General features: G+C 37.8%; 1 pseudogene; it reads right to left on the reverse strand.

The window, feature by feature from the left end:
• Nucleotides 1-21,948: 21,948 nt before the first annotated feature.
• LOC116908234 lies at nt 21,949-23,272 on the reverse strand (annotated as a pseudogene).
• Nucleotides 23,273-24,596: the final 1,324 nt, after the last annotated feature.

Raw genomic sequence — 24,596 nt, forward strand, 5'->3', positions numbered from 1 at the left:
CAATTAAATAGTTTAAATAATATGCCAACATATGTGTATACATGTATGTGTGTATAGTGTGTGTACATGTGAATGTGGATCTAGTATATGTGTATGTACATGTGCATGCATGTATGTGAAGTGTATATACACAGTGTGTTTAGGCATGGACATATATGCATACATGTCTGTAGTATATGTGTTTAGTGTGCTTGTACACATGTTCATATATATGAATTTGCTGTTTGTAGTGTGTGGTATTGTGTAATGCATGGTATAATGCATGTGTAGTTTGCATACATGTACATATATGTACATTTATATGTATAAGTATTTTGTGTGTGTATGTGCATCCATATGTGCATGCCTCTCTGTCTCTCTCTGTCTCTGTCTCTGTCTCTGTCTCTCTCTCTCTCTCTCTGTGTGTGTGTGTGTGTGTGTGTGTGTGTGTGTGTGTGTGTGTGTAGGCCAGAAAGGAACATTGCTGTTCACTCTCTTTTGAAGTAGGTACTCTAACTGAATCCAGTTTTGACTGATAGGCTAGACTGGCTGGTCAACAGACTTTAGGGATCTGCCCATTTCCACACTCCTGCATGCCATGCAATCCTGCCTGGATATTACATATAGATTCCAAGTATCCAACCTCAGGTTTCACAGAAGGCAATTTACCCATTGAGCTATCTCTAAAGCTCCATTTGCTTATACTTTACAAATTAAGACTGGGATTTTTTCTTTTTCAGTTTATTTTATATACTTAGATGTTTTGCTTGTATATGTGTATGTGTATCAGGTGTGAGACCATAATAAAGTGTTGGATCCCATGGAACTGGTGTGTCCCTTCAAAATAAGTGGTTCACGCTGAATTTTAGTATTTGAATAACTCTAGCATGAATACTATTTTTTGTGTGAATTCTTGTCTACCTCCCTATGATTTCCTTAATGTGGCTTTCAAAATTGAATTGTTACATCAAAAAGAACACATTTACAGAGCTTTTTCTTTTGATTAAAACTATTCTTTATAACATGTGGGGATAACATACATTTCATTAGAAGTGAGTCTAAATGGCTGCTTTCTCAATACATCATTACTTGAATGGTCCATAAAAAGAAATTCCACTAAACTGGAAATTATTATTTATACCTTCTTATTCATTTACGGTTGATAATAAGTTCCTATAATGATGTTATATAAGTTTCCTTGAAACAAGATAAGAATCTTGTATTAAATTTCATTTCTTTAAATATTATGATACCAGTAACAGTTCTGCACCCTTCCCTTAATGTAAAATTTCCTCATGTATGTAACACTAAGCTAGTGGGGCAACAGCATACTTATCATATGACTTTTCCTATTGTGAAAATAATACTGAAAGCTAAATAAGAAATATTTATAATCATATTGGCTCCAAAGAATATATGTCATCTTATTATATTGATATGAACTTTAAAATAATTAAGTTATCTGAAGTTATGGGCATATCTTCAAATTTATGCTGCAGGCAATTAAGATAAGAGATAATGAAGGGTATGTTTACCCAGATATGTGCTTTAGTGAATTTTACTTAATTAAAAGAGAAAGCATACATGATAGAAAGAGCTCATACATGCTGTCTGGTGTGTCATTAAATGATCATTTTAAAATACCAAGGAACTTCTTGCAATATAATTGTGATAGAGTCAACTGAACAAGAGTAAAAAGAAATTAGAAAGGAGCAGAAAGGTAAAATCAGGCAGTGCTCTGATGTATGCAATGCTGTTTGCTTTCTCCATGATTTTTCTGAGCTTTATAGGACACCGAATGTAACAATTATTAGCAGCTAATACTCAGTTAGCACCATGTGCAAAGGTTCAGGCCAATTGGTAAAAGGGCACCACAACTGTAGTTTCTATGCTAAGCCTACACTCTCCCCACATATCTACTTCTCCTGTGCTATGACTATGTCAGATTATCACTGCTACGATGTCAGTAAAAGACAGACTTCAAGCAGATTGCAGTATGTTTGCAAACTGTAGGGTTGAATAAGGGGTATAAACAGTGCTAATTTTGTTATGTTTGCCAGGGTTTAAATGCAGGACTAAATAAAAATTAATCTTACCACTAGAATCTATACTAATTGCATTTTTTGACAAAAAGGAAAGTCATCTAGAGATGGTATAACTTGGGGTAAAAGCATTGGTGTAGGGGTTGGGGATTTAGCTCAGTGGTAGAGCACTTGCCTAGCAAGCGCAAGGCCCTGGGTTCGGTCCCCAGCTCCGAAAAAAAGGAAAAAAAAACATTGGTGTAAAATAAGTTACTATACAAAGAAGTTCCTAAGTTCCAAATTTTCAAAAAAAAAGGTGTTCAAACAGTTTGTACATGTACTTAATATGTATTTGACCATCCTGAGATAACCGAGGGGTCTGAGTCGGGACACTTTGACTTACAATATCATGCTGAGAAGGTTTCTTCCACATTAGAGATTTACAGTTACCAATATTTCTGGCACTGTTCGGGTGCGTCATGCACTGGTTATCTTGAGTCTCCCTGCCCTCGCGGATCTTCTGCAGATAATAGTTCGCAAAGGCAATGGGAGCAGAAGTGAGAGATGTGGGCTTCAGAAGCCCTGTATGTAAGATGAATAAGACATACCAAGACCAGCTGCAGGGAGGCAGATCAACTTTACTTTGGGTGATTCGAGGCTTATATAATTTGGGGGACTGGAGATGAGGGATGGTGTGGAAATATCCAGGAAGGGGAAAGACCCTTGTCCAAAGGCTTAGAGTACCAAAAATGCCTTGTTAGTATGGGGAAGCATTTCAGGAATCTCAGGAGCTGACTGAAAGAGTTCTTACTGGGAAAAAGAAAGTTGAACCTATAATCTAATGTAAGGCTAAGTGACATTCCACAGGTAGAATGGGGGGGCGGGGGAGGTGAGTGCGTGCTGCATACAAGCATGCGTGTGTGCGTGTGTGCGCGCGCGCGCGCGCGTATGTGTGTGTGTGTGTGTGTGTGTGTGTGTGTGTGTGTGTTGGGGGTAGTGTTTGAATTCCCCCAGACAAGGTCAGAGAAGTTCTGCCCATGAAGGAAGCCCATTACATAGTGCTAAGCTCCAGAAGGTTATCTGGTCAATGGTAGACTTCGATCTTAATTAGCAGAGATTTTCCACAGTTATCAGTTTCCTAAGTCCAGTGAGACAACTATTTTAATAAAACGGTTATTGAAGGTGGGCTAATTGCCCTTGGTCGACAGCAAAAATTGTATTTTGGATTCTCACAGTATAGGCATGCATCACAAGCAGGCATGGTCTTCTCTGTATGTGCCAATACAATGCACAGCGAGGCACTTGTCCTATGCTGTCCACTCAAGGTTATGACTCTACATGGAGCTTTGAAGGAATTCTACTTCAAACAGGAAGGGTGTAGGATGCTCTCCCTCAGCTAAGTAGCTATGGCCCCAAGAGGAGTTATTTTTTTAAGAATCTGCAGTTCAGTTTTCTCATTTACTATTTAACAAACAATGGTGCTTTTGATCTTCCACATAGTAACAAATTTGGAAAGTTTTCCATTGTTCTCATTTCTTGGTACAGACGAAGTTCAGGCTCCTAGAAATGTTTCACTTGCTGCAAAGGACCAGGAAGATACAATAGCTCAGTGTAACCAATTAAGTGCCCCATGCAGATTTATGTTGCTTAAAATGTAATGCAGCTGGTAATTTTTCTGAGAAGTGTATCATTAGCATCAAAACAAAGTAAAAAATATTCATCCATCCAGAGAATATAACTCAAAGTTCTGCTTAAGATACAATGTGCTTTCTCAGTGTACAGCATGTGAAGATTACATGACAGCTATCAATTTGATTCCTTCCTGATGATCATGTAGTTCATTAGAGCTACATACTTTATAAAGGTTAAGTAACATCTCTATATTCTAGCTTGTTAGGGACTTTGGTGGAAAAAGTAATTCATTTCATACAAACAGAGAAGGGAAAAGGTAATTAGTAGTGGATTACTTGAGTGTTGAATCAGTAAGCAAAAAAATAAAATTGCTGTCGTGAATTTGTGTATTGCCTACAGTTTAGTTCCTGTACCTCACCTATATTCTTCTTGCATGACTTTTGTTAGAAAAGGTCACATTTTGAGTAATTGACTAAAAGTATAATTAAAGATAATTAACAAGTAATGCAAGCAAAGGCTGCACAATTATAGAAGTGATTCTTGCAGTGATAAACTATAGCAGAAAGTTAGTGTTGCAGCTCCCGAAATACATTTTTCTCTAAGCCATGCTTAAATTGCTTCCAAGAAATAGAATAAAAGGCTTAAAAATGGGTACATACTTGACACAATGGGTTTGGGAACATCGTTATTTCTCACACCAATTATTTTAACCTATGTATCTCTACCAAACTTAAATTTTAGTCCACCTTATAAACAACACTACAAAAACAACAGCTTTATGACTAAATAAGTTATATAGAGGACTAATTGAATTTTTATTCTTAGATTAGAGTAATGATTGAAAATCACTAATATGACACCAAACACATATATTGGAATTTAAAGAAATATAAATTTCACCTGCTACTCCCTCTCCTTCATTCTATCTAACATCTATCTGTCATCATCTATTCATTTATTTTATGTATATATGTAGGTACATATGCTTTATGTATATAAAATTTAGGTTCCTGAAATATAAGAAAGTATGGAACATTTATCTTCTGAATCTGGCTTATTTTTGCTCAATGATAATCTGCAGTTGCATTTATTTTTATTAAACAGCATAGTGTCACTCTAATTTATGGCTTAATAAAACTGCACTATGCATGAATATATTTCTTTTTTTGCACTTTCAAAAATTTTTACTGGCATATGCTAATTATGTTCAATAGCAGTTTCCATTATGGCATTTCTATATGGATATAATATTTTTCACCTTTATTGAACTCAAATATGCACAGAAAATAAAACAAATTTCACTTTTATGTATAACTTAATGAATTGTTCAAAATGATTCTACCAACTTCTGTCTTAGTTAGGGTTTTATTGCTGTGAACAGACACCATGACCAATATAAGTTTTATAAAGGAAAACATTTAATTGGAGCTGGTTTACAGGTTCAGAGGTTCAGTCCATTATCATCAAGGTGGGAGCATGGCAGCATGCAGCATCCAGGCAGGCATGGTGCAGGAGGAGCTGAATTCTACATCTTCACCCAAAGGAAGCCAGGACGGACTTAGCATCCCCAGGCAGTTAGGAGGAGGGTCTCCAAGCCCACCCCACAGTGACACACTTCCTCCAATAAGGCCATACCTTCTAATAGTGCCACTCCCTGGGCCAAGCATATGCAAACCATCACATTTCACTCCCTGGCCTCCAAAGGCTTGTTTAAACACTGGAGTCTATGGAGGCCAAACCTAAACTTAACATAATAAAAAGTACATTTAGTTCAACTTTCTTTGTTGTTTCAGAACTTTTGTTATAAAAGGATATTGGACTTTTTCAATGGCTTTTACTACCTCTAATGAGAAGAGCATGTGATTTCTATTGTGTCTACTCATGTGATGTATTACATGACTTGTAATGTAACCATACTCTTAAACCAGGAATGAAGCCATTTGAGTCATAGAAAGTGATCTTGATGTGTACTTGAATAGAGTTTGCAGGTTTCTTCTTCTAGATACTTTTATATTTTGGTATTATTCATTCATTAATTTTATAGAGACCACACATACATGTGAATTGTAAGAGTGTGCATTTCCTTTTTTTCCTTTTTTAAGCTTATTCTTTTATTTTGAAAAATTTTCTTTTTACAATCCAGTTCTAATCCCCCTCACCATTCGCTCTCTGGCTGTTCCTCCTCCCTTATCTCCAAGAGGATGTCAGAATTTTTATATCTACATTTTTATCGTGTTCATATCCGGTGCTACAGTTGAGACAGTTACTATAACTTTAATATATGCATATATTTTATATGTATGCCTATATAAATTTCTATCAAGATCTCTTTCCATACACACACACACACACACACACACACACACACATACACATACACACACACACATATATGTATGGAATTTCAGAAATATATTCATTGGTTTGTTGTTTATTTCTTTTCCCCCAATAACTTGTGAATGTTTTGTTATTTCTACAAAACCATCAAAACAGCAAGGCTAGGTTGGCCACTCCTCCTTGATGTAGTCAGATGGCCACGTTCTCTGTAACTTACTAGAAAATAAGAAGGAGACCCAGTGCCTTTACTTGTCATTTCGTCAGGACATAATGTCTAATTTTGTTTATGTATGTCTTTCTCTTCTACCTCAGCCTGCTGCTCTACTGGTGGTCGGCCTGCGTGCAACACAGATGTTTCTCTCTCTCCACTGCATGCTTTATTTTCGGAGATGCTTTGGGAAGCATATGTTTACATGTGAGACTCGTCCTCCACTCTCCCAACAGCTTCTTGTGCTGTGTAAACAATCTTCCTCTGCCCCTCAGATCTGGGGCACGTGAGACTTTCACAGCTGTCAGTTTATCTTTCAGCTTGTTTGCCCTGGTGAACAGAGTCTTCAGATGATGCAGCTTTTCCTTCTCTCTTCCAAATGAGTTGGAATGCAGATTTTTCCCCTCCTTTCAACTCAGTTTCCTTCTGTAACCCCAGCACATTTCCAACCCCTTTCTTCTAAGTCTCTCTTTGTACTGGCTCCCCAGATGTGATCAAGGATGAACTCTCTCTGCTCCTCATTTTAATTTTCCTTATAAGTACTTGGTCTGCATGAGCAGGGAAAGCCAAACCTCACACATTAAATGTATTCTTCTCATGGACACCTTCGTTTTCCTGATTTTTTTGATATTTGATATAGTAACCCATTATCATACTTATTTATTTCAACTCTTGTTATTTCACCAAAAGAAGAAGTGTGTGTGTGTGTATGTGTATATTCCATATATAAGAACATACCTACAAAATATAATTATATGCAAAGCAACATAGGGAACTCTTACTTTAATCTGTTATGTATTTATGTATATACATGCATGTGTATATTTAATTTATATTTATAAATGTTTTATATTTATATTGTTTAAATTTAACATATGTATCTATATATATTATATATCAAATGGAAATCTTGACTTGTTTTTCATTCATTCAATACATATTTAATAAATATATAATGTATCATTTTTCTACAGGGTAGAATTGAGGTAATAGAGAAAATAGGGTTTCCTTTCTCAAAGAGTTTGGGTTCTAGAATGAGACAGGTGATCAATGAATACAACAATAATTGAGATAATTATGATCGAAAGCCATATGAGTTGAAAATTAAAGCATAAGTAGAATCCTTGATAAAAATGACCAGGTGATAAAAATTACAGGGGAGGGGAGCAGTGAAAAGGATCTAAGAAGTGACTGGTGTTGACAAAGCTGGCAGAAGTTGCCCATGACTGAGTGTTGTGTGCAGGTTGGAGCAGGTTAGACATAGTGCAGTGGTGCACATACCCATGGTTCTAGAGTGAACATAGACTTTTGAATACAGAATCACTATTTTCAATGTTATTCCAAATGCCCAGGAATCCTTAAAGAGATTTTTAAAGGGAAGTAACATCATTTGATTTATATTTGTGAAATATGGATTTCTCTACTTTGGCCTTTTATCCTAGATTGATAATGAAATGGAGCTAATTTGGATGATGCTTAATAATTGCCAACCTTAATATAGTGGAGGTCAATCCTTCCTCCTCTTAAGCATCACCTAAAAGCAGTGCTTTTCCTAACTGAAATTTCTTACTCAGATATAAGCAGTGTTTATGGAATTTTTCCCTTCAGCTTGATTCCTTAACTAAGGGGTTCTCCTCCCATCATTGCCATAGCACAGTTATGCAGCTACATTCAGCTACATGCAACTATATGCAGCTATAGTTCATTGAATTGTGTCCCAACTTCTCACCAGGATCTATGACTCTTGCATATATATATATATATATATATATATGTGTGTGTGTGTGTGTGTGTGTGTGTGTGTGTGTGTGTGTGTGTGTGTTTATCTCTGATTGGAAAACATGGGTTTTTCCCCTTCCCTACTCCCTATACAGCTTATTTCATGAAGCCTTTGATACATGTATCCCATACTGTACACTGACATATCAAAAAGCTGAAAATATAAATGCTCAGAAGTGAGGAGAAATGATAAAATGGACATGGACCTTGAAGATACATTATGGCTGTGTTGATTTCAACCCAAAAGCTGTAGGATTTTTGAGGAATTTCACAGTGAAGTGGCATGATCTGATTTGTCATTTAGGAGATTTATAAGAGCAAAATACCCATAAGAGTAGCCATTGGTGACAAAAATGTTACTGGCAAAGGATTATTACATTAACCTGGCTCAGTCTTGATGAGCACGTGAAACTTTTACTGGCATACATATACACAGGTAGAAATGAGTACAAGAGTAATAATAAAGAAGGTAAATAATAAAGAAGGATGAGTCTCCCAGAGCTAAGGCTGTCCACAGCCCTCCAGATCCAAACCCAGCTCAGAGAGAGCAGGTCTCCCAGGAGTGCTCTCACTCATAAGATCATGGGCTCACAGGCCCACTGAAGGGACAAGATCTAGTCAGAGGCAGCAAGACCAACTAACATCAGACATAACCAGATGGTGAGAGGCAAGCTCAAGAACCTAAGCAACAGAAACCACGACTACTTGGCATCATCAAAATTCAGTTCTCAGGGGTTGGGGATTTAGCTCAGTGGTAGAGCGCTTGCCTAGGAAGCGCAAGGCCCTGGGTTCGGTCCCCAGCTCTGAAAAAAAGAACAAAAAAAAAAAAATTCAGTTCTCCCACCACAGCAAGTATTCCATATCCCAAGACATTGGAGAAACAAGATTTGGATTAAAAATCACATCTCAAGATGAAGATGGAGGACTTTAAGAAGGACATAAATAACTTCCTTAAAGAAACAGGCTAATACAGGTAAACAAGTAGAAGACCTTAAAGAGGAAACGCAAAAAATACCTTAAAGAGTTACAGGAAAACACAATGAAACAGGTGAAGGAATTAGGCAAAATCATCCAGAATCTAAAAATGGAAATAGAAACAATAAAAGAAAGCACAAAAGGAGACAACCCTGGAGATAGAAAAGAAAGAGATCAGGAATCATAGATGCAAGCATCACTAACAGAATACAGGAGATTGAAGAGAGAATCTCAGGACAGAAGATACCATAGAAAACATTGACATAAGTGTCAAAGAAAATGCAAAAAGCTTCTAACCAAAAATATCCAGGAAATCCAGGACGGATTGAGAAGATCAAACTTAAGGATAATAGGTATAGAAGAGAAAACAGGTTCCCAACTTAAAGGGCCAGTAAATGTCTTCAACAAATTTACAGAAGAAAACCTCCGTAACCTAAAGAAAGAAATGCCCATGAACATATAAGAAGCCTACAACTACAAATAGATTCGACCAGAAAAGAAATTCCAATCACATAATAGACAAAACACCAAACACACAAAACAAAGAAAGACTATTAAAAGCAGTAAGGGAAAATGTCAAGTAACATATAAAGGCGGATCTATCAGAATTACACTAGACTTCTCACCAGAGACTATGAAAGCCAGAAGATCCTGGACAGATGTCATACAGACCCTAAGTGAACATACATGCCAGCCTAGACTACGATACCTAGCAAAGCTCAACTAACATAGATGGCAAAACCAAGATATTTCATGACAAAACCAAATTTACACAATATCTTTACACAAATTCAGCCCTACAAAGGATAGTATATGGAAAATTCCACCACGAGGAGGGAAGCTATACCCTAGAAAAATACAAGGAAGTAACCTTTCAACCAACCCAGAAGAAGATAGCCACACAAACATAATTCTGCCCCTATCAACAAAAATAACAGGAAGCAACTATCACTTTTCACTAATATCTCTTAACATTAATGGATAGCAGACTGGATAAGTAAAGAGGACCCAGCATTTTGCTGCATACAGGAAACACACATCAGTGACAAAGACAAACACTATCTCAGAGGAAAAGGCTGGAAAAAAAATCCAAGCAAATGTTCCCAAGAAACAAGCTGAAGTAGCCATTCTAATATTAAATAAAATTGACTTTCAACCCAAAGTTATCAAAACAGGTAAGAAGGACAGTTTATACTCATCAAAGGAAAAATCTACCAAGATGAACTCTCAATTGTGAATATCTATACTCCAAATGCAAGAGCACCCACATTCATAAAAGAAACTTTACTAAAGCTCAAAGCACACATTACACCTCATACCATAATGGTGGGTAACTTCAACACCCCACTCTCATCAATGTACAGATCATTGAAACAGAAACTAAACAGAGACACGGAGAAACTAACAGAAGTTATGACCCAAATGGATTTAACAGATATTTATAAAACATTTCATCCTAAAACAAAAGAATATACCTTTTTGTCAGCACCTCATGGTACCTTCTCCAAAATCGACCATATAATCGGTGACAAAACAGGCCTCAACAGATACAAGAAGAATAAAATAATTCCATGGATCTTATCAGATTACCATGGACTAAGGCAATAACAACAAAAACAACAGAAAGCCCACATACACATGGAAGCTGAAAAATGCTCTACTCAATGACAACTTGGTCAGGGAAAAAAAGAAGGAAATTAGACTTTGTAGAATTTAATGAAAATAAAGGCACAATACCAAAACCAGCGGTACACAATTAAAGCAGTGCTAAGAGGAACACTCTTAGCTCTAAGTGCCTCTAAAAAGAAACTGGAGAGAGCATACACTATCAGCTTGACAGCACACCTGAAAGTTCTAGAACAAAAGGAAGCAAGTAGACCTAAGAGGAGTAGACAGCAGGAAATAATCAAACTAAGAGGTGGAATCAACCAAGTATAAACAAAAAGAACTACACAAAGAAAAAACAAAACCAAGAGATGGTTCTTTGAGAAAATCAACAAGATAGTTAAATACTTAGTCAGACTAACCAGAGAACACAGAGACAGTATCCAAATTAATAAAATCGGAAATGCAAAGGGAGAGAGAAGCAGAGAAACTAAGGAAATTCACAAAAATTTCAGATCTTACTACAAAAGCCTATACTCAACAAAATTGGAATTGGACAATTTTCTAGACAGATACCAGGTACCAAAGTTAAATCAGAATCAGATTAACCATCCAAACAGTCAAGATTTATTTTGAATCTACAAAATATCTGTTGTAATGCTAAGGTGAAAGAGTTAGATATTTCTGTATTTAATTTATCTAAATGGATGGACACATGCTGTAATGTCATTGCACTGTCTTGCTAGGGACACTACATGTGAGACTCATGAGAAACAAAGCCAGAATCATGTGTAGATTGGAATTTTCTTCTTTTAAAACCCCAACCTGTTTTCTCTGTGTTCCTCTTATCAAGTATCTCACTTCTGTTTACTAGATACCCAGTAGCCATTTTCAACACTGCCTTTTCTCACAAATGGAGAATAATAAACCTTCCTTGTTCAATGAAGGAACTTCTCTTAAAACAGTGTAGGTTTTGTAAGTTCTACTTGTTTTTAAGTTAAACTTCTGCTGCTTTGAAAAAGAAGTTCATGCTGAACTTTTTAACGATGGGCATATCTGCTTGCTTTATTAGACATGAAGCTGTCTAATTCATTCTCATTTTAACTCTGTAGATGAATTGGTAATTAGATCATTTTGTAATCTTGTTCAAACAGGAACTATGTTTTGCTCCAATGAGAAAAGTGGAGGATTTGATTACACAAATCAAAAACTAATGTCTGATGATGTTTCAGTGCTTCGACTTGTGTGGGATGATAACCATATGGCCTCTAGGAGACTTCAGAGACATGGAGTGGGGAGATATGGGGTGAAACTAGAATTTCTACACAAGGCTTCAGAGAGAAGATAGTACATGAGTAATACCTGAAGGAGATAAACCTATTAATGCACACATAGTGAGGAAGACATTTTTTCTGCAACTAGCAAGAGCACAAAATGAGCTTATGTATATATATATATATATATATATATATATATATATATATATATATAATAAAATGTACTAATCCATACCTCTGGGGCACATTCCTCTAGTGCATACACACTGGGTACACATATCATTGGTACATGAAATCCTGTCGCACATATACCTGGCAATCCTCATTCACACTCCTCTGGGGCACATAACCCTGGTGTACAGAATCTTGCTGCACATTTGCCTGCACATACACCTGGTATACTTGTACCCAGAATCCACACTCTTTGTTCACACTCCCTTGGTGGCAAAAAACCTTTGAATCACACATCTCTAGTTCACACTCACCTAGTTCATATATCACTGGTTCACACACCCATAGTGCATTCCTGTTGTGATTTGAATTTACAGTGTCTCCCATAGGTCTGTGTGTTTGCACAGGTGTCTCCTAGCTGGTGGCACTGTTTGGGAAGCCTGTATTTGTATAAGCTGTTAGTATCACTAAAGCTAAGCCTCTTGGTCTGCATTTAGAACAATAAGAAAGATACTCTGAGGATCAGACCCCAGGCAGCTCAGGCTCCAATCTGTGAAAGGACAGAGCCTAAGGGTTTCCTCTCTTTAAAAGAAGTGGTACCATGAAAGTTAGTCTGCAGGGACTGGGCTTTCAGGTGAGTGACAGTTCAGTGGTGTGTGGAACCTGTTTCTGAAGTTCATGGCATCTTCAGCAATAGGGACGAACCTTCTCTCTCATTGGGAAGTAAAGGCAGTGGCATATTTTGGGAGTCTCTTGCATAGCCATGCCCAACACCTCACAAGGCCTCTTCATGTCTGGTTTAGGGCTTCTGTTATGTAATCTTTGGCTCTTAGAGAGAATAATATCAACTCAGAAAAGAAACATTTATTAAAACTATGTGTGTCTTCCTTCTTGTCAAATTTCATATAGTCAGTAGTTGTATTATGGGTATGCTGTACTTTTTGGCTAATTTCCTCTAGTCAGTGAACAAATACCTTACTTGTCTTTTTGGGTCTGGGATACCTCTCTGAGGATGATATTTTCTAGTTCCATCCATTTGCCTGCAAGATTCATAATGTCCTCATTTTAATAGCTGAATAATATTGCATTTTGTAAATGAACCACAATTTCTGTACCCATTCTTCAGTTGAAGGACCCTTGTGATCCATCCCACAGGCAGATACCAAACACTATTATTGATGCCATTTTGTGCTTGCACACAAGAGTATAGCATGGCTGTTCTCTGAGAGGTTCTGCTATCAGCTAACTGAGACATATGCAGATACAGTCAACCATTGGACTGAGGTCTGGAACTTCTATGGAAGAATTATGGGAAGAATAGAAGGAGCTGAAGAGAAAGGCAATCCTTAGGACGAACAACAGTCACTAACCCACATGCCCCACAGCTCCCAGAGAGTAAGCCACCATATGTGGGCTGATCCATGGCCCCAGGCACATATATAGCTGAGGACTGCCTTGTCTGGCCTCAGTGGGAGAGGATACTCCCTCCCACTAATCCTGTAGACAGGAAGGTGGGGGTGAGATGAGGATGAGTGGGTAGATGAGGCAGGTGGATGGATGATTGGATGGGGAACACCCTCTCAGAGGCGAAGGGGAGGGGAAATGGAGTGAAGAACTATTGGGGGAGCAGGAAAGGGGGCAAAATTTGGAATGTAAATAAGTAAAATAATTTAATAAAAAAGTATACATGTACATGTTTTATAATATTTTTGGTAAATAGTCAATAGTATAATTTCTTGTTATATTTCAGATATTCTTACTGTAACTTCATCCATTTCCCTCCTCCTTCACCCTTTCCAAAAAAACCTACACTTTCCCACTTCCCCTATCAGATCCCTTGTATCCTATTATTCCGTTTCTCCCTTTCCCCTTTCCTCCTTCCCCCCTTTCCCCTTTTCCCCCTTTCCTCCTTGCCCCCTTTACCCATTCCCCGCTTTCTTCCGTATTTACCTCACCACCTTTCCACAAGGCTGGAAGTCTAGACCATGTATTATTTCTACCATTCGTTGTAGAGAAGCCTCAATGATCATCCATCCCTTAAGTCTGTTTTTATTACAAAACCTTTTTCTTTGAACTTTGATTATGATTACTAGTGTTGCCAGGTTTCTGGGGTGAAATTTGTGGTCTTTCAGAACTTATAAAGTATCAGTCCTTACCCCTCTGGTTTTCAAGGTCTCCAATGAAAACCCAGGCCTGGTTTTGTACATAGCGTGGCCTTTCTCTCTTGCAGAACTCAGTCACTTTTCTTTGAGGCTTTGATTATGCATTGTAGGACAAGCCTCTTTTCAAGTCTAAGTTATTTGATATTCCATGTGCCTTTTGTTTCTCAAATGATATCTCTTTAGATTTTAGTGTTTTTCTTCAATGATTTTGCTGAAGATATTTTCTGTGCCTTTGACTTGGTTCTTTTGTTGGTGTTTTAGATTTCAGTGGAAAAGATGGGTGCTTTCTTGCTAGGGTTTTAAACAATACTTTCCTTATCTGAGTGATCCATTTCTTCTATGATGTCTTCAAGACTTGGCAGTTTAAATTTCACTTGATCCCATTTGTTGGTGAGACTTTCCTGGGACGTTTTGCTTGACATAATGGTTTTTTTCCTTTCAAGTGTTACTCCATTTTAGTTTTTCTTCAGAGGTTCTCTTTTTGAAATTCTACTTTCATATCTTGAATTGCTTTCACTATCTCATTGAACTGTGCTTTCTAAATCTCCAGGCATTTATTCATTCCTCTTTTAGTTCCTTGTACATATTTAGAATTGCCAGTTTGAAGTCTTTGTGCATTACAAGGCAAGGGTACAGTCTTGAGAAACAGCAAATTGTTGAATAATAGTTATCATAATGTCTAGACTCCTTCACAATACTCTGAGAGTTATGCTATTCTATGCAGTTTTGATTGTCATTTAAATGGCATTAATATTGTAGCAACAGAACAGCAAAAGTTTACTTCGGTGGTCCTTCACAGAGATGGGATGAGGATTTGATTCCTTCCTTTGGGACTCTTAAGCAATATTATTTGTGGTGGTTGTCATAATGTGTGTGTGTGTGTGTGTGTGTGTGTGTGTGTGTGTGTGTGTGTGTGTGTGTTGTAGAATTGAATATTGTTACTGGCAGCCAGTAGGAGAATACCATGAATGATGCTATACAAAAATTTACAAGACAACCCAGACAAATTTCTGGCCCTCAAAATTGATGATACTTTTATACTATTATAGAAGTATCATGTGTAAAAGAATTAGGGTGGATAGGGAAGTGAGTACACTTGAATGCTCAAAGAAAAGCCACAATTATTTGCATATTATAATAATATGATTTATTTAATCTTTTTCGTGTTAATTAAGTTAGAATCTTACACAAGACACACATTCCACCATGAAGTTATACCACCACATTGAAATCTGTAGGAAACAACACAAAAACAAGCTCTTAGAGAGATTGTGAAATTTGTTTTGGTTTTAGGATTTTGAAAGTCATTTTGTCAGAAGAAATGCCAACTCTAACATTAAAGTGAGGAAAGTGAGGACTGACAGGATTTCTGTATTAATATTTTAAAGAAAATATTTGTAAATTTTTTAGAAAGCTTGTAACTTTAATTTAAATGGAAGATACTATTAAGTGTGTCCATTAAAATATCCCTTAATTCCTTAACTCTTTGTCATGACACTGTTTCCTTCGCTCACAACTTGGTATCTCTGAAATCCGTAATTAAAATTTTCTGTTATTGCTGTAGTATTGACCTATCAATGGCTTCTAAGATTTTAAAGTCCACTACTTACTGTCCTTCTATTACAATAAAAACCAATATGTACAAACACTTTGAGTATATGAATGAGTTAAACATTTCTATTTTTTGACTTTGCATCATAACATTCTGTTTTAACAGAAAATCCTTTCTCTTTGATCCCATTCATATTTTTAAAAATTGCTTTTGACTTAAGTCACATCTGTGAATATGTGCCTGGGTGGAGGCATGTGCATGGAAATGTAGGTACTTGCAGAAGTGAGAGGGTTCTAATGTGTCTCAGGTGGAGTCACTGCTGGCTGTTAATTTCCAGACACAGGTGCTAGAAACAACTCATGTCCTCTGGAAGAGTGAAGAGCAGCAAATTCTCTTAATCACTGAGCCATTTTCTGCTCTATGTCTCATTTATTATAAGGAGAAAAGTTTAGGAATCAATGGTGTAAAAATCCCTATATTTGAGAAACTGTTTTTTTTTTATTTACAGGTACTTTTCCTCTGTTGAATAAACCCTATCAAAGTTTCCTTTTTCAGAACTACTTGGAAGAAGGAGGAATGAGATTTAGAACAAAATATTCTGTGGATCACTACATGAGAAGCATGTTTAAAATTGACCATCAAAGAAATATCAAAGGGATGGAAGTTGAATGCTAAAAGACCCATTCAGCAACCCTGAACAGTGAAGGGAAAGAAATTAGAAAGCTGAAGTGGAGATGTGGATAAATAATGCAAAAGTTATCACCTGTTACTTTGGCTGAAATTTACTATGACAAACAGAAGAAACTCCCTAGACAGGAAACACACAAATAATCATCAAGCAATAGTAGCTTCTCCCAGAGTCAATAAAAAAAATAACATCATATTCATGTCTGTGTAATGAATCTCTCTTTTGTTCACACTTGTATTTGCATAAGAATATATGTGAATAATATTTCTATGTGTACATGTATATGCCTGATATATCTGTGCCACATCTGAGCCTCTACTTAAATTTCTCTGGCTCCTTAGGCTTTATGCACACATTAGATTAAGATGCTGGAGAACATCACAGTACTTGATATGGGGGTGGGGGAAGAAATCACAGCCTTTGAATGTTTTCTATCACTCAAAGAGTTTAAGTCCACTCAAGTATTTTCCATAGGATTCATTAAACACTAAGTTACTATTTTACATCTTTAATAAAATTAGTTATCAAGTTATTCACAAATTCTCATACAGTTGTGCATAACACATAACATTTAAACATCAAAATTTGAATTTATCATTTGATTTCTTCTTACCAATTTTTGTTATAATAGTAACATTTGTTATCTTATCAATTTATTTAATAAGTTTGTTATCCAGGTGTATTGGCACACTTTTTCAATTCTGTAGTGTAAGAACCTGAGAGTAAAGTGCTGTAAGTTCAAGGCCAACCTGATCTATTGAGTGAGTTCTCGGTCAGATAGGTAGACAGAGCGAGATCCAATCTAAAACAAAAAAAAAACAAATCACTAGTCCATCCAAGTCCCTGTTCTTTAACAGAGTGTAGACTGCTTAAAAAGAGAGGCCATGTATCAAAAACTGAGGGAAGCACTACTTTTAAACATAAGGAAATAAAACTTAAACTGTATAATTCCTAAATATATTTTAGATACTTACACTTACTGATAAGTGTAGTTCTCTACATTCATCAAAGAAACTTCACTTCACAACAGACAAGACCAAGACTAATCAAAATGCAGAGAATAAGAGCTTTAGTGATGATCAATCCTAACTGATATACCACCAACCCAGTTCTTGTACCCAAGGTTCAGGGATTATGGAACAGGGAGCAAAAAGATTCTAAGAGCTAGAGAAGCAGGAACTTTGCTGTGAGACTGTGTCTCCTGAAAATGTCAGTCACTACACCATGAACTCTCATCAACATGACTTGACAGTGGTGAAGCCATAGGAGATACTAACACAGAACAGGAAAAGCTCACCCCACAGGGTCCAATCCTAGACAAAGAACCACAGGCAACTACGGAGAAATTGTCTTGTGTAGGGAAGAGTCCTCCCCCAGTTGGTTATCTAATACCAAATGATCTGTGAGATTGTATGCATATCAATAACATTAGGCAGACAGAGCAGCTGTATTTACACAATTTGCAGAAAGTTTGCATGGGAGAGGTTAGGAGAGGAGAAGGGGTTGGAGAAATGATGTAATTATGCTAGAACTTCAAAGCATATGATTTGAAGATATATTTTGAAAATTGGTATAACTTTGAATGTCTTGGACAGGCTAGTCTCATATTATTTCAGAGTGAGGTTTTCTTCACTCTCATGAGGATTTCCATGTTTCTGATGTGTCTGTAGACTGCCTCCTCACTGATTGCTATGCTTTTAATTTTAAAAGTCGGCAGCAGACAGCTCCTTTATCAGCCTTTAATAAAATGTAGTTAACATCAAGTCTAGCTTGGCACATCAATCCAAACGTTGTTAACAATTTCATACTAAGTGTACAGCATAGTCATTAAAACTGTTGTGTCTGTTCCCAATCATCGCTCAAATAGAACATTTTCTACTGATTGCGCACCGCGTAGACACTGCCCCTCTGCTCATCTCTTGATTTGGTAGTTTCTAAAGGAGACTGACATATGTGGAGGTTGTACTGCAAGTCTGTAGCACTTCTTAATAAAGGCAAATCAATGCCACATAAATCACGATATTTAAGACCTCTCCAGTGCCTGTTTGCTGATATTGAATGTGTCCAAGTCCCCTCACCCAGGTCCCGTGGTGAGGACCACGGGAAGGAGTTGGGGGTGAGGCTGGGGAATGAATTTTCAATGCAAGTTTGCCAGGGCACAGTTTTCGTCAGTCAAAACATTCTTATTTGAATAGTGTTATTCATGCTCTACTGGGGGGAGGCATATTTACCAGTTCATTTCATCGAAGGGTTTTAGATCAATTTCTTGGTGATGGTAATGCAGGGAAAATTTCTCCGCCTTGTAAGGAGGCAAAGGACAAATATAATCTTATTTTAATTATTTAAATATCACATTAGAGAGTTGCTTCAAAATTTGATGGTTAGTTGCATCCCCTCTTAATCTTTTATAGCCGATATTCTGGTTTTACATTTAGGACAGGAGCCGAGACTCCAAATTTCCACTAGCTCTCAGGCGATGGTGGTTCTTATGAACAATGAAAATGGACCATACGTTGAACAGTGTGGCACTGGTGCAAAACCCTAAAAGTCCATACAGAAGGCAATGCTGGTGAATTTGGCTTTGACTAGCAGCTTCATTGCTCACAAGCACCGGCTGCAAATGTTTAGAAACTGCATCTCAGCTATCACTCGAATACAATGAAATGTTGATGGTAAAATATAGCCGTTAGCTTTTGTTTGTTTTTAAATTCCTGGATGCTTCGAATGTACTCTAACAGAATTTGGCTTTGTTTATACAACTGATTGAGGTCATCCTGCAACTCTGTAAAGGCAGTTAGATGAGGTAGCTGTATGCGGCACCTTAGCAATTTTATGCCTATTTTTGGCAATTTTACTTCTGTTCCCCCCCCCTCTGCCCCACTGACCAAGAACCTCCAGTTTCCCAAATTTTGGAACTGTCTGTGGAGTCTTCCTAGCTCCCTTATTAACAGGTGAAGCGGACCTTGGACTCACACAACTTGGATGGTTTCTATTTTATGTAATTACCGTAAGTTTCTGCTAGATGCCACACTTTCTTTTTCGGTAGCTGGGAATCAGTTTTAACGTTGGCCCAGGATACCGCGTAATTAAGTGTGTACTGTATTTTGAAGTCTCTCTCTCTCTACTCCTATCATTTTTACTTCGGTCCTCATCAAATCACAAATTGACGACTCGCTCAGTCATTGTGGAACCATTTGGTCTTAAAAGTTCATCTTGGCAGAGCAGATTTACACAGCGACCCGTGCCAGAGGAGTCTTGTTTGGATGATAGTTCTTTCTTTTATTAACAAGAGGAATGCTGTGGGGTAGCCATCGCCTGGGCTGGACTCGAGGCTGTTTCACTACAATGGGGATAAATTGGCTGTACTCCACTGACACTTCCAGCAGCCTGTCCCTGTGACTGATGGCTCCCATTTGTAAGATGTCAGGCCAAGGTCTGAGGAACTTCCCTGAGCAGTGTAAATTGGCCCACTTGGCTTCATCAGCATAGTAATCTCAGCAGAGGCACAGGTCTGCCATTCTATCAGTTGATTGGGTTCACTGAAAGTTGTGATTCTCAAATTGTTCTGCTTCGCAGCTAAGAAGCATTACATTAGAAACGTGGAAGGTGAATATAACTGACTTGGAATGTCTTCCAGATGTAAGGTTTGACAAAAATGGCTGAAAGGATACTTGTATGTTAAAACAATTGCACATTTGACTCCATAAACCACTTTTAGACTTTGACAAGTTTGTTTATTGGGGGCCTCGTCTTTAATATGATCCTTTAGTTTTATTTGTCAAAGTTACATTTATTGCTTATTTTCAAGTGTGTGCATATATGTTATGTGTTTATTCATGTATGTGTGTTTGCATGACACATGTGTGGATGACAGAGGACAACTTGTGGGAGTTGATTTTCCCCTTCTACCACGTATGTCTTAGGAATGGAACTCATGATTTTAGGCTTGATGGCAAACGCCTTTATCTGCTGAGCAGTTTCACTGGCCCTAATATTATCTTTTTATAGGAAGTATGTTTTACCTATAGAGCTAATCTTCCTGTGAAATGTATACAATGCTTAGTAAATGTATAGATAATAAGAGTGGCTGAGAAGTAATTCTACCTAGCATATACACCTGACATATCAGTCTAGAATATGATTGTGCAGGCCTTTTCTTTTGTCATCATAAATATATATCCCTGCCACAGAATATTTTTCCTGATTCTGTGTTCTTCTGAGAGGTTACCCATTTATTCTGAACGTGTAGTTCTTGAAATATTTTCTGGATAAGTTTAGATGGCTGGGGAAAATACTTTATTTGGAACTGTCTTATATGGTTTGTTCTTTGAACGTTGTCTGCAATGACTGGACTAAATGGACATGTAAGGCAACGAGAATTAACCACAAGTCATTTGAAGCACAGTGTGCTGAATAAGGGAATAGAACATATGTGAAATGATACAAAATAGTGATGGGCTTAGAAACTGCTCTGCACAGTCTTTCCTAATACAGCTTATACGTGCTTAAAGATAATGGAAATTTAAGTAAAATATACTATGATGAATAATAAGAAACATTATAAAATAACTTTAGTGGAAATGTTTGTGTTTTATTCTACTCTTTAACTTTTTTAAAAAAATGTATTTTTTTCTCTCACATAATACCTCCCAATTGCATTTGTCCTCCCTCCAACCCTCCTAGTCCCTTCCTTTAAATCCTTCCTCCTTCAGATTCAGTTTCCTCCATTTCCCTTCACAACTCAAAATTGAATCAATTTTTCCCTACAATATGTTTTAGTAAAACAAACAAAAGATACCAATGCAAAACAAAATGAAGGAAGCGCTTCACTCCAAACTGTGAAGTCTGTTTTGTGTTGACCAATTGGCTAGGGACTCACCCTGGAAAACGGTTGATAAACCCAGCAGCACTCCATTGAAGAAAACTAACTTTTTTCTTTCTTTTCTTTTTTTCCCCTGGTGTCCATTCTAAATAGTTTCTTGTTTAGGGGTGGTTCTTGGTTTTTTCTTTGTCTTCTCAGAGCTGGCATTTTGTCTGGTTTGAATCTTTTTGTTTAGTATCTTGAATAGATCTCCAATGATGTTAGGAAACAAAGGAGTTAGGACCTTCTTAGAATACCAAAGTTTGCTGATTAGTAGTACTATAAAAACCCATAATGAAGAAATAAAAGGATGGGTTAATGGAAAGGGGAAAAATAAATAATGTAGAAATGATAAAGTTAAATAAAAATGTTTTCGTAACTTTAAAAAAGCAAAACAAAACACAGCAGTAATTTTATTCCTAAGTTTGTACTTTACAAAACCTCAAGGAAGATGTCCTTAAGGAAGAGGTGTGGAGATGTTAAGAGGGGACGAGGAACAAGACAGCTCATCTGGGATCAGGCAGAGGCTAGGTAGAGGCCAGCACTGTAAAGCTTTGCTTATTGGCTGCACAAAGCTCACCTGAGTGGCCTGAGACTGTTTCAGCCATGAGACTGTTATTATTTGATAGGCAGATGCTGGCCTAGGTTTCAAAGGAACTAGACTTCTGTCAGGCCATGGAGGTGGTCAGCAGCAGGTAAGGCTACCAATCTATGAGCTTCAGGATGCTCTCCTGCTTTTTCAGGGTCTGCCAAGCCTGGCCCTTTTCCTTCTTTGTGGGGGTGTGCTTCTTCTGCTAGGTAGCCATGATCCTGCAGAAGGCAGCCATGACCTCGTTGTCTTGTGGACCCACAGCCTTAGCTCCTGCCAGCTCAACTCCTCCTTTGCCAACCTCTGCAGGTCATTCTTCTTGATTCGGTTGTGTGCCCTGAATGCCTTCAGCTCACCCTTTGCAGCTCAGCAAGGACCTCATCCTCAAAGTCCCAGTAGGCTACTACTCGGGCTTCAGTAGGCCCTGGGCAATCAGCTCCTTCTTGATTGTGACTCTCCAGGGACTTTGTATGTGGCACAGTGAATGGTTTGTTCTGATTTCAGGGAGAGGTGCTCGCTCCCTCAGCCCCTGATTCTCCTATTCCAGACATGTCAGCAGTAGGAGAGTCCTCCATAGGGAATATAGTCCTCCATTAGGGCCTATAGCAGGTGCTGTGTAAGGTCACTTAAGGGACACCCATTTAATGGCTGCTCAGGCTGAACCTCAAACTTCATCAGGGCATCTACATTTTTGTGTTCAGTTCAGTCAGCAGTTCTATGAGGCCTTTCTTCTTGTCAGCAACAGCTGCTACTCGAGTCCCATCCTTCTTCCCCTCTAGCAGATTCTCTTGGATCCAGTGCTGGGAGTAGTGTTTCCCTAGTGTGGGAATCTTACAATGTGTACCTTCTTCTTCAGGGGGCTTCAGGAGCTCTGCTAGTGTTCGTACCTCTTCGTTGGCTCCTCCAGTATGTGTACCTTCTCACTGGTGATGTCAGCACAATCGGTCCCAACCGAGGCCTCGAACCTGTTGGGAGCATCATTCTTGGAGATCTGTGGTACATTGATTGGGTCATCAATACATTCACATTCCTGGATCTTGGGATGAATGTTTTTGGATTTGGGTCTTTCTGGGTCAGGGCCTGACCCATGTCCTGTTTTTGCTTCCAGTTTCTGCCCCTTGGGCTTCACATGTTTGCAGGGAGCATCAAGCTAATGGTCTCGACCTAGCTTCAGGAATCGTTCACCTTTCTTATCCTGCCAGTCGATAAAGATGTGTGTTTCATATTCCAGTACAAGCAGTTGCCTCCTTGCACAGTAGCAGGGTCTCAAGCTCCAGCTGCAGCGTGTCCTGCTCCTCAATACCCATGTCACTGGCCTTTGAGTGGTCAGAACTGCTCTGTACTAGGGGCAGACCTTCAGGCGGTCCAAAGACTTGAAGTAGCACACAAGACTGCAATAGGCAGTTCTTCAGTTTTCTCATGGTCCAGGAGATGGGACCCTCCCTGGAATGTTCTGAGGATTGAGATGTGACGCTTGTCACGTGCCAAGTTCAGTGCCTGGCACAGAAGTGGCAAATAACAATATTTTAACATCAGTCAATGTCTCTTCCTTGGTCTTCCTGGATGAAATGAATATTGTCCCTCATTATAAACATAGATATCTTATGAAGCCAACTCTAATGACAGGAGAGCAGTTGCTTCTGTCTTTGGTTCAAATCTGTAGGACCAAAAGGATTGTTATGAAGAATCTCACTGGTACTCAAACCAGAAGCTACTTCTTAGTGCATAATGGGAGCAAACTCAATTTCTTATTCTTATTCTTAACAACAGTTTAGCATTGAACCATCATCCTGGATTGATTTCTATTCTCTTAAATTTGTAATGATTTGTTTTATTCACTAGAATATAGTTTACGTATATTGGTGAAAGTTTCATGTATGTGGATTAGGTAATTCTGTATTAGGTAATGTGTATAAAAATATCATAATGTCCAGTAGATCGATGGAGGTGTGTGTGTGTGTGTGTGTATGTGTGTGTGTGTGTGTGTGAGAGAGAGAGAGAGAGAGAGAGAGAGAGAGAGAGAGAGAGAGAGAGAGAGAGAGAGAGATGTGTGTTTAAAACAGTGCCTCTCTGTAGCTCAGTCTATCCTGTGTGTTAAAGTACAGCTGAGGCAGATCTCTGACTTTCAGCAATTGTCCTGCATTAGCCTTCCAAATGCTCAGTGTATAAATATGAACAAGCAAAATAAAATATATTTTTTCTGAGTCTTTTTCTTTCAAGATCCTCATAGTTTGACAAATTGCATTGAATGCTCCAACTCCAATAGAATGATCTATTTTTCATACAATTATATCACTTTTGCTTCAGAAAATAGCTTAATACACTGTTATTAGGTATATATGTTAAATATTTAAAAAGTCTTGGAGAACTGAGTCCTTAATTATTATTTAACCTTCTGTGTTAGCTCTGGTAACTTTCTTTTCTTTGGCATTTGCTCTGTGTTAAACACAACAATATGCATTTAATTTGATTCATATACCATGATATAGTTTCTCTGGGTATTTTCTTTAAGGTATAGGTATCTTTAAATGTACAATGTAGATACAGCTTATAAGACATCATGTAATTGGTCCTTATTTACCTATGTTTACAGTGCTTGTCATATACTGGGATCCCCATTTTTGTTTTTAAAGATATATTTGCATACATACATATGTGAGTATTTTGCCTGCATATATTTCTGTGTACCATGTGTGTGCTTGATACATACAGAAGCTGGAACAGGGTATTGGATCCCTTGAGATTGGAGTTATAAATATT

The sequence above is a fragment of the Rattus rattus genome, chromosome 8 (genome assembly GCF_011064425.1).
Source record: "Rattus rattus isolate New Zealand chromosome 8, Rrattus_CSIRO_v1, whole genome shotgun sequence".
Classification (NCBI taxonomy): Eukaryota; Metazoa; Chordata; class Mammalia; order Rodentia; family Muridae; genus Rattus; species Rattus rattus.